This window comes from Capricornis sumatraensis, chromosome 11 (assembly GCF_032405125.1).
Source record: "Capricornis sumatraensis isolate serow.1 chromosome 11, serow.2, whole genome shotgun sequence".
Lineage (NCBI taxonomy): Eukaryota > Metazoa > Chordata > Mammalia > Artiodactyla > Bovidae > Capricornis > Capricornis sumatraensis.
This window is the reverse complement of record NC_091079.1, coordinates 40,524,078-40,529,996: the sequence shown is the minus strand read 5'-3', so window position 1 is coordinate 40,529,996 and position 5,919 is coordinate 40,524,078. Positions and strand designations below refer to the sequence as shown.

Sequence of the window (5,919 nt, the reverse complement as noted above, 5' to 3'; positions counted from 1 at the left end):
ACAAGGGCTGTTAGTAAACCCAGACATGAAAATATGTGGATCTATTTTGAACAAAAGGGAGCCATTGTGGCTCTTAAATGCGGCTAAATCCATCTGGGAGTAAGTTAAGGTAAAGTCTTCATTGCTGTGTTGTTATAATGATAAAGTAGAAGAGAAGCACTTAAGATCACTTTAGTTTTCAACTTAGACAAGGCAATGGCACCCCACTCCAGTACTCTTGCCTGGAAAATTCCATGGACGGAGGAGCCCAGTGGGCTGCAGTCCATGGGGTCGCTAAGAGTCAGACACGACTGAGCGACTTCACTTTCAGTTTTCACTTTCATGCATCGGAGAAGGAAATGGCACCCCACTCCAGTGTTCTTGCCTGGAGAATCCCAGGAACGGGAGCCTGGTGGGCTGCTGTCTATGGGGTCGCACAGAGTCGGACACGATTGAAGCGACTTAACAGCAGCAGCAGTTTTCAACTTCACAATTTCACTGTGTACCAAAGCGGGAATCCGGGAGGCGGGCACCTCTGCAATTAATGCATGCATTTAAAACTCCTAAACCTGCAGATGCCATTCACAGGAAACACTTCTAGGAGATACCTGACCAGAGTAGCAACCTTACTACCAATTTCACATGGGGATGGGGTTCTAGCAAGACTTCTGAAATGCTTTCAGGTATGGGGGTCTCAGCCCTGGAGAAGGAGGAGGTGGACAGAGAGAACATCTCCTAGGAACTGCGTTCAAACCTGAGCCACCCACAAAGTCCCCCATGAAAACGGCTGAAAAGCAAAGTGAATGACAAGGACTTTATGATTGTCTGCAGACCTAAGCTAAACCAAGAGAACTTTCCAGGTGTTTCTTGGGACCTCCTTCCAGATGAGCTGCTATTAGGAATCTTTTCCTGTCTGTGCCTCCTTGAACTCATGAAAGTCTCCAGTGTTTGTAAGAGATGGTATAAGCTAGTGTTTGATGAATTTCTCTGGCAAACTGTAGACCTCGCGGGCAGAAACCTCTACCCAGATGTGGTTGGTCGGCTTTTGTCCCAAGGGGTGGTTGCCTTCCACTGTTGTTTATGCCTTCCACAATCATTTATGGACCAACCATTAGTTGAACATTTCAGCCCTTTTTGTCTACAGCACCCGGACCTGTCGAACTCTGTGATCAATGTGTCTACCCTGCACGACCTTCTGTCTCACTGCTCCAAGTTGCAGAATCTCAGCCTTGGAAGGCCTCCAGCTTTCGGATCCTGTTGTCAATAATCTTGCTCAGAACACAAATTTACTGCGACTAAACCTTTCTGGGTATTCTGGATTCTCTGAATCTTCCCTGAAGACTTTGCTGAGCAGCTGTTCCAGATTGGATGAGCTGAACCTCTCTTGGTGCTATGACTTCACTGAAAAACACGTACAGGTGGCTGTTGCACATGTGTCGGAGACCATCACCCAGCTGAATCTCAGCAGGTACTGAAGGAATCTGCAGAGATCAGATGTCTCTACCTTAGTTGGAAGATGTCCCAATCTTGTCCACCTAGACTTAAGTGATAGTGTCATGCTGAACAATGACTGCTTTCCAGAATTTTACCAACTCAAGTACCTCCAACACCTATCATTCAGTTGGTGCTATGACATAATACCTGAAACTTTACTTGAACTTGGAGAAATTCCCACATTAGAAACATTCCAAGTCTTTGGAATCATGCCAGATGGTACCCTTCACCTGTTAAAGGAAGCCCTCCCTCATCTACAGATTAATTGCTCCCATTTCATCACCATCGCCAGGCCAACCATTGGTAACAAGAAGAACCAAGAGATACGGGGCATCAAATGCTGTCACTGGCAAAGCCCAGTTATATATGAAGCCTCTGTTGCAAGATGGTGTCTCCTATTTTCTTTGAACAGGGAAAGTAGGCAGGAAGCCTAGTTGTGGAGAGCTCAGCTATCTTTATTCTTGGTTTTCCATTGCCTTCCTTCTACAAGTATATTAGAGAACCATTGGAGAGAGAAAACTATGAAGTGTTGCTTTTTAGAAATGACTGTGAAGGCTTTTATCACTGCTATACCTTTAAGAGTCTAAGCTCTATCCTTTTTGAAATTTTAGGGAAAGTGAGCCTATAATTTCAAGGTACCTTATATAGCAAAATTTGAACCACGTCTTCCAAGTTGTCATTCTTCATAAATCTATTTAGAATCAAGCTTAAAAATCACTACCAGCAAATCATTTTTGTAGCCTATATGGCAACTGAACTTTCTTTTGTTTAATTTTTCAGCACTGCTTTATTATAAGACATAGGTTGCAAAAAATAATAAGCTATTTGTATTGTAAGCTGAAAAGAATGAGAATCATAGAGTAGATTTGCAGCAATCTCTTCTGAGGATGGCAAGAAAAATAGACATTTCAACGGTGCCTTTAGATTCGCAGTCAGGTTGATGGAAACAAATAGCCCCAGGTCATTCACCTTAAAACCTAAATAAAGAAACAATCTGCCAACCAGAGGAATAGAATTGGTATAGAATTTAAAGACTCAAAAGACAGTTTTCTATAACAGGTTAACCTGGGGTATCCTCTAACGCACATTAATGAAGTCTCCTTTATGTACAGTTGGGAAGGTCCCCTGGAGGAGGAAATGGCAACCCACTACAGTATTTTTACCTAGAGAATCCCATGGACAGAGGAGCCTGGTGGGCTACAGTCCGTGGGGTTGCAAAAAGCTGGACACAACTGAGACTAATACTACTCTACTCACAATTTCCAACAATCTAAAACTTTCCTGATATGAGCTTAGGGCAATGGCACCCCACTCCAGTACTCTTGCCTGGAGAATCCCAGGGATGGGGGAGCCTGGTGGGCCACCGTCTATGGGATCGCACAGAGTCGGACACAACTGAAGCGACTTAGCAGCAGCAGCAGGTCAATTCTGCTTTTCTAAAGCAAACAACAGCAACAACAACAATCATTAACAACAGTAATTCAGGATCCCAGCACAGTCAGTGAGCTCATAAGAGGTACCAGATCTTACCAGCCACCGTGGGTGCAGAGCAAGGAGATAGCACTTGTGACCTGCCTGCTGGGAAGATGGCGTCTGCCAGAAAATTGCACTTATTTGGCAGATGTTTGGTGTGACCTGCTAAGTGTTCAGGGATTCCTTGGTGGCTCAGGGATAAAGAATCCGCCTGCCAGTGCAGGAGACATGGGTTTGATCCCTGGGTGGGGAAGATTCTCTGGAGGAGGAAATGGCAACCCACCCCAGTACTCTTATCTGGGAAATCCCATGGACAGAGGAGCCTGGCGGGCTACAGTCCATGGGGTTGCCAAGAGTCAGACACGACTGAGAAACTAAATAACAGCAACTGGGTGCTCAGCACAAGAGGGCACCTCTGATTTTTCAGAGCTTCCACTGTGGTGGGGAGGAGATGAGGTAGGCCGTGCGAAGATGGATGCTGTGGTGAAGGCAGCTGGCTGTTCAGATGGAGAGAGAAGACAGGTGGGGTGGGGGCACTCTGACATTCTGAAGGCTTCAGACCCTGCCTAGTACTCACATGTTTCTATTTTTAAGCATGTGTATCTGGAAATTGACTAAAACTCAGCTTCACATGAAGGAGCATTTGGTTATATATGAATCTTTACATTGTTGGGGTCAACAAAGAGTCCCAGAAGTGGCATCACTTTGATTTGTACGTGAACATACGAAGGAGAAAGCATACTTCTTGAGGGAAAGAGCTGGTGAGGACCCACAGGAAGAGCAGCAGAGATTGGACATTCCCCAGCTGGGGAGCCAGCCATGCTGGGTGATGGCCCCGGGCTCCTCCTCCCCCACTCTTTGCCTACAAAGTTGATCTTGTCCCTGCTCTCTCAGGTTGCAAGATTCATGTGTTTCTTGTCATCGCCGGCCACGTTTACCAAGGGCCCGGAAACACATTTTGTTTGCCATACAATCCTCCTTCTGATCTGTCAGGGCCAGAGACTGGCGTCTGACCCCGCCCTCTCACAGGAGAGGGTGGAGCCAGGTGAGAAGGATGGAAGGAAAAGACAAAGTGACTGTTGTGGAAATGTGGAAGTGAAGTTGCTCAGTCGTGTCCGACTCTTTGCGACCCCATGGACTGTAGCCTGCCAGGCTCCTCTGTCCATGGGATTCTCCAGGCAAGAATACTGGAGTGGGTTGCCATGTGCAATGGAAGATTAAGCTAGAAAGACGTGTTGGGTACACAGGATAAAGCTTTCTATCCTTAGTACATTTACAGAGTCATGTTTCTAGCCGTTAGTTCTGACAGTAAAGGGCTGCAAAGGGGAAGATGAACAAGGTCACACCAGAATCCAGCCTTACAGTAACAATGGACACAAGGATAGATGCTCATCTTTCTCATGGAAACTAAGTCCTGAGCACCGTGGAATCGAAAGAGATCTTCGAGGCCGTCCCAGCCAGCTTTTCTCCTCATGGGAAGTTTCCTCAGACACATCTCCACAGTCATTCAGTCCCTGCCCGCATCTCCAGCAATGAACCAGCTGGAATGTGTCTGACCGCTAGGAATGTCCTTCCTTATGACTAGTCACCATGTTCTTCCTTTTCACCTATTATCTATTGCAATCCAAAAAACTAAGATCATGGCATCTGATCCCATCACTTCATGGCAAATAGATGGGGAAACGATGGAAACAGTGACAGACTTTATTTTCTTGGGCTCCAAAATCACTGGAGATGGTGACTGCAGCCATGAAATTAAAAGCTCCTTGCTCCCTGGAAGAAGAGCTATGACAAACCTAGACAGCGTAGTAAAAAGCAGAGACATTACTTTTCCAATAAAGGTCCATCTAGCCAAAGTTATGGTTTTTCCAGTAGTCATGTATGGATGTGAGAGTTGGACCACAAAGATGTCTGAGCACCAAAGAATTGTTGCTTATGAACTTTGGTGTCGGAGAAGACTCTTGAGAGTCTTTTGGACAGCAAGGGGATCAAACCAGTCAATCCTAAAATAAATCAGTCCTGAATATTCTTTGGAAGACCTGATGCTGAAGCTGAAGCTCCAATATTTTGGCCACCTGATGTGATGAGCTGACTCATTAGAAAAGACTCTGATGCTGGGAAAGATTGAAGGCAGGAGGAGAAGGGGTTGACAGGGGATGAGATGATTGAATGGTGTCACCGACTCAATGGACATGAGTTTGAGTAAGCTCCAGGAGATTGTGAAGGACAGGGAAGCCTGGTGTGCTGCAATCCATGGGTTCCCAAAGAGTTGGACATGACTGAGTGACTGAACAACAATAATTGTTTTAACTGTGTCTTCTGATGTGAACATGGGAGAAAAACAAAACAAAACAACCCCCAAACCTCACAGGTACAATAACCAAGTTTCCTAATTGAAGTGAGTGAAATTTCTCAGTCATGTCCGACTCTTTGCGACCACATTGGAGGCAGACGCTTTAACCTCTGAGCCACCAGGGAAGCCCAAGTTTCCTAAAAAAGTGAAAAAGTGAAATCACTCAGTCGTGTCCGACTCTTTGCGACCCCGTAGACTCTAGCCCTCCAGGCTCCTCCGTCCATGGGATTCTCCAGGCAAGAATACTGGAGTGGGTTGCCATTTCCTTCTCCAGGGGATCTTCCCGACCCAGGGATCGAACCCAGGTCTCCCGCATTGCAGGCAGACACTTTAACCTCCGAGTCACCTAAAGATACTTGCAAATGAGAACAGACCAACTCATAATTAAAGTGACATTTGATTTTTTTTTTTTTTTTTTGGTTGTGGACAGAAGAGTCTAATTCCTCCTTTGCTATAATCCCCATGAGGGTTTTCAAATTCCCTATTTGGTCCCCATCTGCAGCCTCAGTTCCTGAAGCCCTGTTGCTGGTTCCCAACTCAGGGTTCTGGGTCATCAGGAGTCCCTTGTCTCCCCCTGCCCCACATGCTCCCCTCTCCTTCTCTGTCTCAGTACAGAGCAA

The 5,919-nt window shown here is 46.0% G+C and overlaps 1 pseudogene; it reads left to right on the top strand.

The window, feature by feature from the left end:
• The first annotated feature begins 1,078 nt into the window (after positions 1-1,078).
• On the top strand, positions 1,079-3,959 carry LOC138088303 (S-phase kinase-associated protein 2-like; annotated as a pseudogene).
• Positions 3,960-5,919: the final 1,960 nt, after the last annotated feature.